At 61.1% G+C, this 18,301-nt stretch overlaps 2 long non-coding RNA genes across 2 annotated transcripts; one reads left to right on the top strand and one right to left on the bottom strand.

Annotated features, from left to right (window-relative positions):
- Positions 1 to 4,259: 4,259 nt before the first annotated feature.
- On the bottom strand, positions 4,260 to 7,233 carry LOC134434563 (uncharacterized). The gene is made up of 3 exons (XR_010031881.1): positions 6,758 to 7,233; positions 6,246 to 6,260; positions 4,260 to 5,807 (listed from the first exon to the last, which is right to left on the bottom strand). It is a non-coding gene; the product is annotated as an uncharacterized LOC134434563 (long non-coding RNA).
- A 5,276-nt stretch (positions 7,234 to 12,509) lies between these two features.
- Positions 12,510 to 18,007, top strand: LOC134434564 (uncharacterized). Its single transcript, XR_010031882.1, has 4 exons — positions 12,510 to 12,572; positions 15,628 to 15,683; positions 17,051 to 17,101; positions 17,965 to 18,007. It is a non-coding gene; the product is annotated as an uncharacterized LOC134434564 (long non-coding RNA).
- The last annotated feature ends 294 nt before the right edge of the window (positions 18,008 to 18,301 follow it).

Here is an 18,301-nt window from a genome sequence, read left to right on the forward strand (position 1 = left end):
TAATTTTTATAGGGGTTTGTTTTTATATGGTTAATTTTTATAGGCTTTGGTGTTATAGGGTCAATTTTCTGGGTTCATTTTTTAGGGTTTGGTATTATAGGGTTAATTTTACGGGTTCGTTTCTGTAGGGTTTGGTATTATGGGGTTAATTTCTATAGGGTTTGGTTTTATGGGGTTAATTTCGATAGGGTTTGGTTTTATGGGTTTTTTTAGGGTTGTTTTTATTGGATTTGGTATTATAGGGGTAATTTTATGGGTTCGTTTCTATAGGGTTTGGTCTTATAGGGTTTGGTTTTATGGGGTTAATTTTTATAGAGTTTGGTATTATAGGGTTAATTTTACGGGTTTGTTTCTGTAGGGTTTGGTTTTATGGGGTTCATTTTTATAGGGTTTGGTTTTATGGGGTTAATTTCTATAGGGTTTGGTTTTATGGGTTTTTTTAGGGTTGTTTTTATTGGATTTGGTATTATAGGGTTAATTTTACGGGTTCGTTTCTATAGGGTTTGGTCTCATAGGGTTTGGTTTTATGGGGTTAATTTTTATGGGTTTGGTATTACAGGGTTAATTTTACGGGTTTGTTTCTGTAGGGTTTGGTGTTATGGGGTTAATTTTTATGGGTTTTGGTTTTATGGGGTTAATTTTATGGGCTTGTTTTTATGGGTTTTTTTAGGGTTGTTTCTATAGGGTTTGGTTTTATGGGGTTAATTTTTATAAGGGTTTGTTTTTATATGGTTAATTTTTATAGGCTTTGGTGTTATAGGGTTAATTTTCTGGGTTTATTTCTATAGAGTTTGGTATTATAGGGTTAATTTTACGGGTTCGTTTCTGTAGGGTTTGGAATTATGGGGTTAATTTTTATAGGGTTTGGTTTTATGGTTTTTTTTAGGGTTAATTTTACGGGTTCGTTTCTATAGGGTTTGGTCTTCTAGGGTTTGGTTTTATGGGGTTAATTTTTATGGGTTTGGTGTTATGGGGTTAATTTTTATAGGGTTTGGTTTTATGGGGTTAATTTTTATGGGTTTGGTATTATAGGGTTAATTTCACGGGTTTGTTTCTGTAGGGTTTGGTTTTATGGGCTGAATTTTCTGGGTTCATTTCTATCGGGTTTGGTCATACAGGGTTAATTTTTGTTGGGTTTGGTATTATGGGGTTAATTTCTATGGGTTTGGTTTTATGGGTTTTTTTAGGGTTGTTTCTGTAGGGTTTGTTTTTGTAGGGTTTATTTTTATAAGTTTTGCTTTTATAGGGTTAATTTTACGTGTTCGTTTCCGTAGGGTTTGGTTTTATGGGGTGAATTTTTAAGGGTTTGGTTTTATGGGGTTGATTTTTGTGGGTTCGCTATCACAGGGTTCATTTTCTGGGCTCGTTTCTGCAGGGGCGGTGCCGGACGGACAGACGGACAGAGGACAGAGGGACAGAGGGGACAGAGGGACAAAGGGACAGAGGGACAGAGAGGGCACAGAGGGACAGAGGGACAGATGGACAGAGGGACAGAGGGACAAAGGACAGAGGGACAGAGGGACAGACAGACAGAGGGACAGAGGCACAGAGGGACACAGGGACAGAGGGACAGACGGACAGACGGACAGAGGCACAGAGCTGCTTTGTGCCCGGGGGGACAGGGGGGATGTGACACCGGGGGGGGAGGGGACCGGGTGACACCGAACTGGGATTTGGGGTCCCCGGTGTCCCTTGGGCTCAGATTTGGGGTCCCCGGGTTGAGATTTGGGGTGTCCGGGTGACCCTGGGCTCAGATTTGGGGTCTCCCTCTGGCCTGGGCTGGGATTTGGGGTCTCCCCCTGACCCTGGGCTCAGATTTGGGGTCTCCCCACTGACCCTGGGCTCAGATTTGGGGTCTCCCTCTGGCCTGGGCTGGGATTTGGGGTCTCCCATTAACCCTGGGCTCAGCTTTGGGGTCTCCCCCTGACCCTGGGCTCATATTTGGGGTCTCCCCATGTCCCCAGCACTGGCATTTGGGGTCTCCCTTTAACTCTGGGCTCAGATTTGGGGTCTCCCCAGACCCTGGGCTCAGATTTGGGGTCTCCCTCTGGCCTGGGCTGGGATTTGGGGTGTCCCTCTGGCCTGGGCTGGGATTTGGGGTCTCCCATTAACCCTGGGCTCATATTTGGGGTCTCCCCGTGTCCCAGCACTGGCATTTGGGGTCTCCCTTTAACTCTGGGCTCAGATTTGGGGTCTCCCCCCAGACCCTGGGCTCAGATTTGGGGTCTCGCCAGACCCAGCACTGGGATTTGGGTTCTCCCCCTCACCCTGGGCTCAGATTTGGGGTCTCCGGGTTGACATTTGGGGTGTTCGGAGTGACCCCAGGGTTGGGATTTGGGGTCCCCACTGACCCCGGGCTCAGATTTGGGGTCTCCAGTGACCTCGGCCTTGGGATTTGGGGTCTCCCTTTAACTCTGGGCTCAGGTTTGGGGTCTCCCCCAGACCCAGCACCGGGATTTGGGGTCCCCATGTGATGCCAGGTTGGGATTTGGGGTCCCCACCTCACCCCGGGCTCAGGTTTGGGGTCTCCGGTGACTCCAGTTGGGATTTGGGGTCTGCAGTGACCTCTGAGTTCAGATTTGGGGTGTCCCCGTGACCCTGGCTGGGATTTGGGGTGTCCCAGTGACCCTGGCTCAGATTTGGGGTCTCCCCCTGACCCTGGCTGGGATTTGGGGTGTCCCCCTGACCCTGGGCTGGCATTTGGGGTGTCCTCCTGATGCAGCATTGGGGTTTTGGGGATCCACCTGGTCCAGCACTGGGATTTGGGGTGTCCAGGTGACCCTGGGCTCAGATTTGGGGTCCCCGGTTGGGATTTGGGGTGTCCAGGTGACCCTGGGCTGGCATTTGGGGTCCCCATGTGATGCCAGGTTGGGATTTGGGGTCCCCACCTCACCCCGGGCTCAGGTTTGGGGTCTCCGGTGACTCCAGACGGGATCTTGGGGTCTCCCCCAGATCCAGGCTGGGATTTGGGGTCTCCCCCTGACCCTGGGCTGGGATTTGGGGTCTCCCCAAACCCTGGGCTGGGATTTGGGGTCTCCCCAAACCCTGGGCTGGGATTTGGGGTCTCCCCCTGAGCTGGGCTGGGATTTGGGGTGTCCCCCAGATCCAGCACTGGGATTTTGGGGATCCCCCTGACCCCGGGCTCAGATTTGGGGTCTCCAGAGACCCCGGCACTGGGATCTGGGTCTCCCTGTGACCCCGACCCCAAACCCCAAACCTGACCCCAAACCCCAAACTGATCCCAAACGGACCCCGACCCCAAACCCGACCCCAAACCTGATCCCAAACCGACCCCAAACTGACCCCGACCCCAACCCCAACCCGACCCCGACCCAAACCGATCCCAAAACCGACCCCAAACCGACCCCAACCCCAAACCGACCCCAAACTGACCCCAAACCGACCCCAACCCCGACCCAACCCCAAACTGACCCCAAACCGACCCCAAACCCAAACCGACCCCGACCCCAACCCGACCCCAAACTGATCCCAAACTGATCTCAAAACCGACCCCAAACTGATTCCAAACCGACCCCCAAACTGACCCCACCAACCCCAACCCGACCCAAACCCCAACCCGACACCAAATCGACCCCAAACTGACCCCAAACTGACCCCAACCCGACCCCAACCCCAACCCCAAACTGACCCCAAACTGATCCCAACCCCAAACTGATCCCAACCCGACCCCAACCCCAAACCCGACCCCAAACTGATCCCAAACCAACCCCGACCCCAAACCAACACCAACCTGATCCCAAACCAACACCAACCTGATCCCAAAACCGACCCCAAACTGACCCCAACCCACCCCGACCCCAACCCGACCCCAAACCGACCCCGACCCCAAACTGACCCCAAACTGATCCCAACCCGACCCCAAACTGATCCCAAACGGACCCCGACCCCAAACCGACCCCAACCCGACCCCAAACTGACCCCAAACCGACCCCGACCCCACCCCGATCCCAACCCCAAAGTGACCCCGACCCCAACCCCACCCCCCCCCCGAGCGGCCTCGCCCCTCCCCCACCCCGCACAAAGCGGCTTTGATGGCATCAAAGGGACCCTTGTGCGACACCGCCGCCCCTCCCCCACCCGGCACCGCCAGCCCCGCCCCCACCCGGCAGTGCCAGCCCCGCCCCGCCCCCACCCGGCACCGACACCCCCGCCCCCACCCGGCACCGGCAGCCCCGCCCCGCCCCCACCCGGCACCGGCAGCCCCGGGGCACCGGGCGGGGATGGGACCGGGAGGGGAACCAGAAACGGAGCCCGAAAAGGGAAAATCCGCACCCAAAAAAGGAAAAGCTGAACACCAAAAGGGAAAATTTACACCCAAAAAAGGGAAAAGCTGCACCCAAAAAGGGAAAATCTGCACCTAAAAAGGGAAAATCTGCACCTAAAACCGCCAAATCTGCACCCAAAAAGCGAAAATCTGCACCCAAAAACCCCAAATCTGCACCCAAAGAGCGAAAATTTGCACCTGAAAACCCCAAAATCTGCACCCAAAAAGGGAAAATCTGCACCTAAAAATGCCAAATCTGCACCCAAAAAGGGAAAATCTGCACCCAAAAACCCCAAATCTGCACCCAAAAAGGGAAAAGTTGCACCCAAAAAGGGAAAATCTGCACCTAAAAATGCCAAATCTGCACCCAAAAAAGGGAAAAGCTGAACACCAAAAGGGAAAATTTACACCCAAAAAGGGAAAAGTTGCATCCAAAAAGGGAAAATCTGCACCTAAAAAGGGAAAATCTGCACCCAAAAAGGGAAAATCTGCACCTAAAACCGCCAAATCTGCACCCAAAAAGCGAAAATCTGCACCCAAAAAGGGAAAAGTTGCACCCAAAAAGGGAAAATCTGCACCCAAAAATGCCAAATCTGCACCCAAAAAGCGAAAATTTGTACCCAGACACCCCAAATCTGCACCCAAAAATCACAAATTCGTACACGGGAACCCCAAATCTGCACCCAAAAAAAGCAAAAATTTGCATCCAAAACCCCCAAATCTGCACCCGAAAAGCGAAAATTTGCACCTGAAAACCCCAAATCTGAAACCAAACCCAGCAGATCCGTACATGGAAACCCCAAATCCGCACCCAAAAAGGGAAAATTTGCACCTGAAAACCCCAAATCTGCACCCAAAAAGGAAAATTTGCACCTGAAAACCCCAAATCTGCACCCAAAAAGGGAAAATTTGTACCCAGACACCCCAAATCTGCACCCAAAAAATCCAAATCTGCACCCAAAAACGGAAAATTTGCACCTGAAAATCCAAAAACAGCACCTGGAAACCCCAAATCCGCACCCAAATCCCCAAATTTCACACCTGGAAACCCCAAATCCGCACCTGGAAAAACCCAAAATCTACACCTGAACCCCCAAATTTACACTTGGAAACCCAAAAACCCGCACCCAAAAAGGGAAAATCCGCACCCAAAAACCCCAAATCTGCACCCAAAACCCCAAATCTGCACCCAAAAACCCCAAATCCGCACCTGGAAACCCCAAAACCCGCACCCAAAAAGGGAAAATTTGCACCTGAAAACCCCAAATCCGCACATGGAAACCCAAATTCGTACATGGAAATCCCAAATCTGCACCCAAAATCCCAAATCTGCACCGGAAACCCCAAATCTCCACCCAAAAAGTGCAAATTTACACCTGGAAACCCCAAATCTGCACCCAAAAAGTGCAAATTTACACCTGGAAACCCCAAATCTGCACCCAAAGCCCCAAAATCTGCACCGGGAAATCCCAAATCCGCCCCTGAAACCCCAAACCCGCACCTGGAAACCCAAAATCCGCACCTGGAAATCCCAAATCCGCACCCAGACCCCCAAATTTGCGCCCCAGAACCCCAAATTTGTACCCAAATCCCCCAAATCCACACCCAAAACCCCCAAATCCTCACCTGGGAACCCCAAATCCGCCCCTGAAACCCCAAATCCGCACCTGGAACCCCAAATCCGCACCCAAAGCCACCAAATTGCACACCTGGAACCCCCAAATCCACACCTGGGAACCCCAAATCTGCACCCAAAATCCCAAATTTGTACCCAAACCCTCAATTTCACACCTGGAAACCCCAAATCTGCACCTAAAACCCCAATTTTACACCTGAAAACCCCAAATCCGCACCTGGGAACCCCAAATCCGCACCTGAAAAACCCCAAAATCTACACCTGAACCCCCAAATTTACACTTGGAAACCCAAAAATCCGCACCCAAAAAGGGAAAATCCGCACCCAAAAACCCCAAATCTGCACCCAAAACCCCAAATCTGCACCCAAAAACCCCAAATCTGCACCCAAAAAACCCAAATTTCACACCTGGGAACCCCAAAATCCGCACCCAAAACCCCAAATCTGCACCAAAACCCCAAATCCGCACCCAAACCCCAAATTTCACACCTGGGAACCCCAAATCCACACCCAAACCTCAAATTCGCGCCCCAAAACCCCAAATTTGTACCCAAACCCCCAAATTTTACACCTGGAACCCCAAATCCGCACCCAAAACCCCAAATCTGTACCCAAAACCCCAAATTTACACCTGGAACCCCCAAATTCCACACCTGAAACCCCAAATCCGCACCTGAAAACCCCAAAATCTACACCTGAACCCCCAAATTTACACTTGGAAACCCAAAAACCCGCACCCAAAACCCCAAATCCGCACCCAAAAACCCCAAATTTCACAGCTGGAAACCCCAAATTCGCACCCAAACCCCCAAATCCACACCTGGAAACCCCAAAACCCGCACCCAAAAAGGGAAAATTTGCACCTGAAAACCCCAAATCCGCACATGGAAACCCCAAATTCGTACATGGAAACCCAAATCTGCACCCAAAAATCCCAAATCTGCACCCAAAAATCCCAAATCTGCACCGGAAACCCCAAATCTGCACCGAAAAAGTGCAAATTTACACCTGAAAACCCCAAATCTGCACCCAAAAAGTGCAAATTTACACCTGAAAACCCCAAATCTGCACCCAAAAAGTGCAAATTTATACCTGGAAACCCCAAATCTGCACCCAAAGCCCCAAAATCTGCACCGGGAAATCCCAAATCCGCCCCTGAAACCCCAAAATCCGCGCCTGGAAACCCAAAATCCGCAACCAAAAACCCCAAATCCCAGCCCAGGGTCCCAGTGGGGTCCGGGGGTTTGGGGGTCCCCGAAATGGGGCTGGGGTCCCCCGAAATGGGGCTGGGAATGGGGAACCCCAAAATGGGTCTGGGGTCCCTGAAATGGGGCTGGGGTCCCTGAAATGGGTCTGGGGTCCCCGAAATGGGGCTGGGAATGGGGAACCCCGAAATGGGGCTGGGGTCCCCAAAATGGGGCCGGGGCTGGGGTCCGCCAAAATGGAGCTGGGTTTGGGGGTCCCCAAAATGGGGCTGGGGTCCCCGAAATGGGGCTGGGTTTGGGGAACCCCGAAATGGGGCTGGGGTCCCCGAAATGGGGCTGGGGTCCCCCCAAAATGGGGCTGGGAATGGGGAACCCCGAAATGGGTCTGGGGTCCCCGAAATGGGGCTGGGGTCCCCCGAAATGGGGCTGGGAATGGGGAACCCCGAAATGGGGCTGGGGTCCCTGAAATGGGGCTGGGGTCCCCGAAATGGGGCTGGGAATGGGGAACCCCGAAATGGGGCTGGGGTCCCCGAAATGGGGCTGGGGTCCCCCCAAAATGGGTCTGGGGTCCCCCGAAATGGGGCTGGGGTCCCCGAAATGGGGCTGGGTTTGGTTTTGGGGTGCCCAGAGCGGAGTTGGGGGGTCCCGGGAACGGAGCTGGGAATGGGGGGGACCCCAAAAATGGGTCTGGGGTCCCCCCAAAATGGGGCTGAGGGATCCCGCACGTGATTCTGGGTCTGGGGTCCCCCCAAAATGGGTCTGGGGGTGCCGGGAATGGAGCTGGGAATGGGGGGGGACCCCAAAATGGGGCTGGGGGCTTGGAGGGACCCCAAAATGGGGCTGGGGTCTCCCCAAAATGGGGCTGGGGTCTCCCCAAAATGGGTCTGGGGTCCCCCAAAATGGATCTGGGGTCTCCCCAAAATGGGGCTGGGGTCTCCCCAAAATGGGTCTGGGGTCTCCCCAAAATGGGGCTGGGGTCTCCCCAAAATGGATCTGGGGTCTCCCCAAAATGGGGCTGGGGTCTCCCCAAAATGGGGCTGGGGTCCCCCAAAATGGGGCTGGGGGTCCCGGACAGGATTTTGGGTCTGGGGTCCCCCCAGAATGGGGCTGGGGTCTCCGGTCGTGCCCCTGATGGTGTCACTGTGGGGTCTCCACACCGGGACAGAACCGGGACAGAACCGGGACAGAAACCGGGACAGAACCGGGACAGAACCGGGACACAACCGGGACACAACCGGGACAGAACCGGGACAGAACCGGGACAGAACCGGGACAGAACCGGGACAGAAACCGGGACAGAACCGGGACAGAAACCGGGAAAGAAACCGGGACAGAACCGGGACAGAACCGGCAAAGAAACCGGGACAGACCCGGGACAGAACCGGGACAGAAACCGGGACAGAACCGGGACAGAACCGGGACAGGAACCGGGACAGAACCGGGACAGAACCGGGACAGAAACCGGGACAGACCCGGGACAGAACCGGGACAGACCCGGGACAGAACCGGGACAGAACCGGGACAGAAACCGGGACAGACCCGGGACAGAACCGGGACAGAAACCGGGACAGAACCGGGACAGAAACCGGGAAAGAAACCGGGACAGAACCGGGACAGAACCGGGACAGAACCGGGACAGACCCGGGACAGAACCGGGACAGAAACCGGGACAGAACCGGGACAGAACCGGGACAGAACCGGGACAGAAACCGGGACAGACCCGGGACAGAACCGGGACAGAAACCGGGACAGAACCGGGACAGAAACCGGGAAAGAAACCGGGACAGAACCGGGACAGAAACCGGGAAAGAAACCGGGACAGAACCGGGACAGAACCGGGACAGACCCGGGACAGAACCGGGACAGAAACCGGGACAGAACCGGGACAGAACCGGGACAGAACCGGGACAGAAACCGGGACAGACCCGGGACAGAACCGGGACAGAAACCGGGACAGAACCGGGACAGAAACCGGGAAAGAAACCGGGACAGAACCGGGACAGAACCGGGACAGACCCGGGACAGAACCGGGACAGAAACCGGGACAGAACCGGGAGAGAAACCGGGACAGAACCGGGACAGAACGGGGACAGACCCGGGACAGAACCGGGACAGAACCGGGACAGAAACGGGACAGAACCGGGACAGAACCGGGAAAGAAACCGGGACAGAACCGGGACAGACCCGGGACAGGAACCGGGACAGGACCGGGACAGGAACCGGGACAGGACCGGGACAGACCCGGGACAGAACCGGGACAGAACCGGGACAGAACCGGGACAGAACCGGGACAGAAACCGGGACAGACCCGGGACAGAACCGGGACAGACCCGGGACAGAACCGGGACAGAACCGGGACAGAAACCGGGACAGACCCGGGACAGAACCGGGACAGAAACCGGGACAGAACCGGGACAGAAACCGGGAAAGAAACCGGGACAGAACCGGGACAGAACCGGGACAGAACCGGGACAGACCCGGGACAGAACCGGGACAGAAACCGGGACAGAACCGGGACAGAACCGGGACAGAACCGGGACAGAAACCGGGACAGACCCGGGACAGAACCGGGACAGAAACCGGGACAGAACCGGGACAGAAACCGGGAAAGAAACCGGGACAGAACCGGGACAGAAACCGGGAAAGAAACCGGGACAGAACCGGGACAGAACCGGGACAGAACCGGGACAGAACCGGCAAAGAAACCAGAACAGAACCGGGACAGAACCGGGACAGACCCGGGACAGACCCGGGACAGAAACCGGGATAGAAACCGGGACAGAAACCGGGACAGAACCGGGACAGACCCTGGAACCGCAGCAGGACAGACCCGGGACAGAACCGGGACAGACCCGGGACAGACCCGGCTCCGCCAGCTGCGGGGGGGTCCCGGTTTGAGGGTCCCGGTTTGTGGGGGGCGGTCCCGGTCCCGGTCCCGGTGCTGGTCCCGGTGCTTGGCCCGGTGCCGGCTCCCGGTGCCGGTTCTGTCCCACTGCGGTCCCGGTGCCGCAGTTCGTCCCGGTCCGGTCCCGGTGCGGTTTCAGTGCGGTTCCGGTCCGGTTCGGGTTCCCGCAGTCCCGGTGCAGTCCCGGTTCTGTCCCGGTTCTATCCCGGTTCGGTCCCGGTGCCGCAGCCGTTCCCGGTTCCGTCCCTGTCCCATCCCGGTGCAGCCCCACTGCGGTTCCGGTCCGGTTCGGGTTCCCGCAGCGCCGGCGCAGTCTCGGTTCTGTCCCAAATGTATCTCGGTGCGGTCCCGGTTCCGTCCCGGTTCCGTCCCGGTCCCATCCCGGTGCAGCCCCATTGCGGTCCCGGTCCGGTTCGGGTTCCCGCAGTCCCGGTGCAGTCCCGGTCCTGTCCCGGTTCTATCCCGGTTTCGGTCCCCGTTCTGTCCCAATTCTATCTCGGTGCGGTCCCGGTTCTGTCCCGGTGCAGCCCCATTGCGGTCCCGGTCCGGTTCGGGTTCCCGCAGTCCCGGTTCGGTCCGGTGCAGTCCCGGTTCTGTCCCGGTGCAGCCCCATTGCGGTTCCGGTCCGGTTCGGGTTCCCGCAGTCCCGGTTCTGTCCCGGTTCTATCTCGGTGCAGTCCCGGTTCCATCCCGGTGCAGCCCCATTGCGGTTCCGGTCCGGTTCGGGTTCCCGCAGTGCCGGCGCGGTCCCGGTGCCGGTGCCGGTGTTGGCGCGCTCCCGGTGCCGCAGTGACCCCGCTGCGCTCCCGGTGCCGCTGCGCTCCCGGCCCGGTGCCAGCTCCGGTACCCGCGGTCCCGCTGCGGTCCCGGTCCCGGTGCGGGTTTAACGCGGTCCCGCTGCGGCCCCGGTGCAGTTTCACTGCGGTCCCGGTCCGGCCCCGGTCCGGTGCGGGTTTTATGCGGCCCCGGTGCAGTTTCACTGCGGTCTCGTCCGGTTCCGGTTCCGCTGCAGTCCCGCTGCGGTCCCGGTGCAGTTTCACTGCGGTCCCGGTTCTGCCCCGGTCCGGTGCGGGTTTAATGCGGTCCCGGTTCTGCCCCGGTCCCGGTGCGGGTTTAATGCGGTCCCGGTGCGGTCCCGGTCCGGTGCGGGTTCAATGCGGTCCCGGTGCGGTCCCGGTCCGGTGCCGGTCCCGGTCCGGGTTCAATGCGGTCCCGGTTCTGCCCCGGTCCGGTGCGGGTTTAATGCGGTCCCGGTTCTGCCCCGGTCCGGTGCGGGTTCAATGCGGTCCCGGTGCAGTTTCACTGCGGTCCCGGTCCGGTCCCGGTCCGGTGCGGTTTTAATGCGGGTCCCGGCGGCTCCATCCCGGTCCTGTCCCGGTTCCGTCCCGGTCCGATGCGGTTCCGGTGCGGACCCGGCCCGGTTCCGGTGCAGTCCCGGTGCGGCTTCAATGCAGCCCCGGTGCGGCCCCGGCTCCATCCCGGGCCTGTCCCGGCTCCATCCCGGTCCGGTGCCGGTTCCGGGGCGGGTTTAATGCAGCCCCGCTGCGGTCCTGCTTCTATCCCGGTCCTGTCCCGGTTCCATCCCGGTCCGGTGCCGGTTCCGGTGCGGGTTTAATGCAGCCCCGCTGCGGTCCTGCTTCTATCCCGGTCCTGTCCCGGTTCCATCCCGGTCCGGTGCCGGTTCTGTCCCGGTCCGGTGCCGGTTCCGGTGCGGGTTTAATGCGGTCCCGCTGCGGTCCCGCTTCTATCCCGCTTCCATCCCGGTCCGGTCCCGGTTCCGCTGCGGTCCCGGTGCAGTTCCGGTGCGGGTTTAATGCAGTCCTGGTGCGGTCCCGGTTCCGGTGCCGGTCCCGGTGCGGTTTTAATGCAGTCCCGCTGCGGTCCCGGTTCCATCCCGGTTCCGGTGCCGTCCCGGTGCAGTTTCGGTGCGGGTTTAATGCAGTCCCGGTTCTATCCCGGTTCCGGTGCGTTCTGGTGCAGTTTAATGCAGTCCCGGTGCGGTTTTACTGCGGTCCCACTGCGGTCCCGGTTCCATCCCGGCCCGGTGCGGTCCCGGTCCCGGTGCGGGTTTAATGCAGTCCTGGTTCCATCCCGGTTCCGGTGCGGTCCCGCTGCAGTTTAATGCGGTCCCGGTGCGGTTTTAAGGTGGTCCCGGTTCTATCCCGGTCCCGTTGCGGTTCCGGTCCCGGTGCTGTCCCGGTTCTATCCCGGTCCCGTTGCGGTTCCGGTGCCGGTCCCGGTGCTGTCCCGGTTCTATCCCGGTCCCGTTGCGGTTCCGGTGCCGGTCCCGGTGCCGGTTCCGGTGCCGGTCCCGGTGCCGGTTCCGGTGCCGGTTCGGGGCGGTTCCGGGCCGGGATTGGCTGGCCCCGCGCCACCGGCCCCTCCCCGTGCCCGCCGCTAAAACGGCCCCGGGCGGGCCCGGCCCCGACAGCGACAGCGGCGACAGCGACGGCGGGGACAGAGGGACAGAGGGACAGCGACAGAGGGACAGCGACAGAGGGACAGAGGGACAGCGGGGACAGCCATGGGACCGACAGCGCCGTGAGACACCGGGGACAGAACCGGGACACCGGGGATGGAGGGGAAACCGGGGATGGAGGGGACACGGGAGGGGACAGCGGCGGGGGACAGAGGGGATGGAGGGGACAGCGAGGGGACACCGGGGATGGAGGGGACGGGGGAGGGGACACCGGGGACAGAGGGGACAGCGGCAGGGGACACCGGGGATATGGAGGGGACACCGGGGATGGAGGGGACACCGCGGACAGTGAGGGGACACCGGGGATGGAGCGGGGACACTGGGGCAGAGGGAGGGGACAGGGGACAGCGGGGACAGTGAGGGGACACCGGGGATGGAGCGGGGACAGCAAAGGGGACACGGGGGGGGACAGCGGGACAGAGGGGGGGACAGCAGAGGGGACACCGGGGATGGAGGGGACAGCACCGGGGACAGTGAGGGGACACCCGGGACAGCGGGGACAGCGGCGGGGACACGGGGATGGAGGGGACAGGGGACAGAGGGGACTGCGGGGACAGTGAGGGGACACCCGGGACAGCGGGGACAGCGGCGGGGACACCGGGGATGGAGGGGACAGGGGACAGAGGGGACTGCGGGGACAGTGAGGGGACACCCGGGACAGCGGGGACAGCGGCGGGGACACCGGGGATATGGAGGGGACAGGGGACAGAGGGGACTGCGGGGACAGTGAGGGGACACCCGGGACAGCGGGGACAGTGAGGGGACACCGGGGACAGCGGGGGGGGACAGCACGGGGGACAGGGGGGGATGGAGGGGACAGGGGGGAAAAGGGACAGGGGGGGACAGCGAGGGGGACAGCAGCGACAGAGAGGGGACAGGAGGGGGGACAGCACCGGGGACACGGGGGGGACACAGGGGACACAGGGGACAGTGGGCGGGACACGGAGGGGACACCGGGACAGTGGGGGGGGACAGCACCGGGGACACGGGGGGACACAGGGGATGGAGGGGACAGCACGGGGGACACGGGGGGGATGGAGGGGACACCGGGGACAGTGGGGGGGACAGCACCGGGGACACGGGGGGGACACAGGGGATGGAGGGGACAGCACGGGGGACACGGGGGGGGATGGAGGGGACACCGGGGACAGTGGGGGGGACAGCACCGGGGACACGGGGGGGACACAGGGGATGGAGGGGACAGCACGGGGGACACGGGGGGGATGGAGGGGACAGAGAGGGGACAGTGGGGGGGACGGCACCGGGGACACGGGGGGGACACGGGAGATGGAGGGGACAGTGGGCGGGACACGGAGGGGACACAGGGGACAGAGAGGGGACAGCGGGGGGGACACGGAGGGGACAGAGGGGACAGTGGGGGGGACAGCACCGGGGACACGGAGGGGACAGAGGGGACAGCACGGGGGACAATGGGCGGGACACGGAGGGGACACAGGGGACAGAGTGGGGACAGCACCGGGGACACGGGGGGGACACGGGGGGGGACAGAGGGGACAGAGAGGGGACGGGGGGGGCACAGAGGAGATGGCATGGGAGGGGGACAGGGGACAGCGGGGGGGACAGAGGGGACAGCACAGGGGACAAGGGGGGACGGGGGGCACAGGGGGGACAGAGGGGGGACAGAGGGGGGACAACAGGGGGGACACGGGGGGGACACAGGGGGGACACGGGGAATGGAGGGGATGGAGGGGACAGAGGGGGGACAGTGGGGGGGGGCAGCGGGGGGGACACAGGGGACAGCACCGGGACAGAGGGGACAGAGCGGGACAGAGGGGGACACTGGGGGGGACGGAGGGGACAGAGCGGGACAGGGGTGACAGAGGGGACAGCACGGGGGGACAAGGGGGATGGAGGGGACAGCACCGGGGACAGCGGGGGGGGACACAGGGGACAGCGGGGGGACAGAGGGGACAGAGGGGATGGAGGGGACAGCGGGGTGACAGTGGGGGGGACAGAGGGGACAGCACCGGGGGGACACAGGGGAGACACCGGGGACAGAGGCGGGGACAGAGGGGGACAGCACAGGGGACAGCGGGGGGGACACCGGGGATGGCGGGGGACACAGGGGACAGAGGGGACAGCACAGGGGACAGAGGGGATGGCGGGGGACAGAGGGGACAGCAGAGGGGACAGCAGAGGGGACAGCACGGACAGCACCGGGGGGGGACAGCGGGGGACAACGAGGGGACAGCAGAGGGGACAGCAGGGACAGTGGGGGGACACAGGGGATGGAGGGGACAGCGAGGGGACCACGGAGGGTTCAGGCGGGAATGGAGGGGACAGCAGAGGCGACAACAGAGGGGACAGCGGGGACAGCAGCGGGGGACAGGGGACAGTGACGGGACAGGGACGGAGGGGACAGCGGGGACAGCAGAGGGGACAGCGGGGACAGCAGAGGGGACAGAGGGGGACAGAGCAGGGACAGAGGGGGACAGTGGGACCACGAGGGGACAGCGGGGACAGTGAGGGGGACAGCAGAGGGGACACGGGGGGGACACTGGGAATGGGGGCGATGGAGGGGACAGAGGGGACAGTGACAGTGGGGGACAGAGGGGACAGAGGGGACAGAGGGGACAGAGGGGACAGAGGGGACAGAGGGGACACGGAGGGGACACGGAGGGGACAGAGGGGACACCCGGGGTCCCAGCACGGGGTCCTGGGGGGGTCTCTGGGTGTCCCACGAGTGGCACTTGGGGACCCGGGGGTGGCATTTGGGGACAGGGGGTGGCACAGGGGGTGACAATGGCAGTGAATGGCATTTGGGGACAGGGGGTGGCTCTGGGGGGTGACAATGGCAGTGAATGGCACTTGGGGACAGGGGGGTGGCACAGGGGGTGACAATGGCAGTCAATGGCATTTGGGGACAGGGGGTGGCACAGGGGGGTGACAATGGCAGTCAATGGCATTTGGGGACCCGGGGGTGGCACAGGGGGTGACAATGGCAGTGAATGGCATTTGGGGACCCGGGGGTGGCATTTGGGGACAGGGGGTGGCACAGGGGGTGCCAGTCCCCACGGTGTCGCTGTGGTGGCTCTGGGGCGGGAGGTGACAATGTGACAGTGCCACCGGTGTCCCCAAGCCCCCGTGTCCCCGCAGGCTCCCGGCGCTCGCCGTTGTCACCGCTCTGCTGGCGGCCACCGCCGCGGCGCCAGGTCAGTGTCACCGTCCCGTCACCGTCCCGTCACCTCGGTGCCACCTTGGTGCCACCGTTCTGTCACCGTCCCGTCACCCTGGTGCCACCGTTCTGTCACCCTTGGTGTCACCGTCCCGTCACCGTCCTGTCACCGTCCTGTCACCCTGGTGCCACCCTTGGTGTCACCGTTCTGTCACCGTCCTGTCACCGTCCTGTCACCTCCGTGCCACCCTTGGTGTCACCGTCCCGTCACCGTCCTGTCACCGTCCTGTCACCCTGGTGCCATCTCGGTGCCACCGTTCTGTCACCCTTGGTGTCACTGTCCCGTCACCGTCCTGTCACCTCCGTACCACCATTCTGTCACCCTTGGTGTCACTGTCCTGTCACCCCAGTGCCACCTCCGTGCCACCTCAGTGCCACCATTGTGTCACCCTTGGTGTCACCCTTGGTGTCACCATCCCGTCACCTCGGTGCCAACCTCGGTGCCGACCATTTTGTCACCCTTGGTGTCACCCTTGGTGTCACCTGGTGTCACCTTGGTGTCACCCTCGATGTCACCTGGTGCCACCTCGGTGTCACCTCAATGTCACCCTTGGTCTCACTCTGGTGTCACCTCGGTGCCACCATTTTGTCACCCCTGGTGTCACTTTGGTGTCACCTCCATGTCACCCTTGGTCTCACCCTGGTGTCACCCTTGGTGTCACCACCGTGTCAACCTTGGTGTCACCTTGGATGTCACCCTTGGTGTTATCCCCAATGTCACCTCGGTGTCACCCCGATGCCACCCTCGGTGTCCCCTCAATGCCACCCTCAATGTCACCCTGGTGTCACCCTCCATGTCACCATTTTGTCACCCTGGTATCCCCTCAATGTCACCTTGGTGTCACCCCTGGTGTTATCCCTGGTGTCACCCTCGGTGTCACCTCAATGCCACCCCCGGTGCCCCCCACTGTCCCCGTGCTGTCCCCATGCTGTCCCCACGTTGTCCCCATGCTGTCCCCGTGCTGTCCCCACGCTGTCCCCACGCTGTCCCCGTGCTGTCCCCGTGCTGTCCCATGCTGTCCCCACGCTGTCCCCACGCTGTCCCCGTGCTGTCCCCACGCTGTCCCCATGCTGTCCCCATGCTGTCCCCCTGCTGTCCCGTGCTGTCCCCCTGCTGTCCCCATGTTGTCCCCACACTGTCCCCGTGCTGTCCCCCACGCTGTCCCCATGCTGTCCCCCTGCTGTCCCCATGCTGTCCCGTGCTGTCCCCACGCTGTCCCCGTGCTGTCCCCATGCTGTCCCCGTGCTGTCCCCGTGCTGTCCCCATGCTGTCCCCGTGCTGTCCCCCACGTTGTCCCCCTGTTGTCCCCCTGTTGTCCCCACGTTGTCCCCGTGTCCCCGCAGGTGCCGCGGCTCCCCTGGAGGTGGCGCTGGCGGCGGAGGGACCGAGCCCGGGTAAGGGGGACAGCTGGGACCCCACCCCGATCTGGGGACATTGGGGACACTGGGGACACTGGGGGACACTGGGGACATTGGGGACACTGGGGACAATGGGGACACTGGGACAGTGGGGGCATTGGGGACAGTGGGGACACTGGGGACAGTGGGGACACTGGGGACATTGGGGGGACAGTGGGGACAGTGGGGACACTGAGGGCATTGGGGGTACACTGGGGGTAATGGGGACATTGGGGACAGTGGGGGGACATTGGGGACATTGGGAAACTGGGGACACTGGGGACAGTGGGGACAGTGGGGGACAGTGGGGGAAATTGGGGACACTGAGGGCATTGGGGACATGGGGGGACACTGGGGACGTTGGGGGATTGGGGACAGTGGGGACAGTGGGGACATTGGGGACACTGGGGGCACTGGGGGGACATCAGGGACATTGGGGACATTGGGGGGACACTGGGGGGACATTGGGGACACTGCGGACAGTGGGGACCCTCTGGACAGTGGGGACATTGGGGACATCGGGGCATTGGGGACATTGGGGACACTGGGGGGATATTGGGGACACTGAGGACAATTGGGGACAATTGGGGACCCCGCCCCGATTTGGGGACATTGGGGACATTGGGGGACATTGGGACATTGGGGACATTGGGGACAGTGGGGACAGTGGGGACATTGGGGACATTGAGGGGACACTGGGGACACTGGGGGGATTGGGGACATTGGGGGACACTGGGGACACTGGGGGGACATTGGGGACATCGGGGACAGTGGGGACATCTCTGGTGACGCTGTGTCCCCTCTGTGTGTCCCTGTGTCCCCCCTCTGTCCCCCCTTTTGTCCCCTCCGTGTCCCCCCAGACCCCCCCGGTCCCGCCCGGCTGGAGGCGTCGGGAGAGAGTGAGTGAGGGGGGACCCCAAAAACCACCGGGAACCCCAAAAACCCCAAAAATGGGGACAGGGACCCAAAAATGGGGACAGGGACCCCAAAATCCCCAAAATGGGGACACAGGGACCCCAAAAATGGACACGGGGACCCCAAAACCCACCAGGAACCCCAAAAATGGGGACAAGGGACCCCAAAAACCACCGGGAACCCCAAAAACGGGGACACAGGGACCCCAAAAACCCCAAAAATGGGGACACAGGGACCCCAGAAATGGACACGGGGACCCCAAAACCCACCGGGAACCCAAAA

Source organism: Melospiza melodia, unplaced genomic scaffold, assembly GCF_035770615.1.
Source record: "Melospiza melodia melodia isolate bMelMel2 unplaced genomic scaffold, bMelMel2.pri scaffold_419, whole genome shotgun sequence".
Lineage (NCBI taxonomy): Eukaryota > Metazoa > Chordata > Aves > Passeriformes > Passerellidae > Melospiza > Melospiza melodia.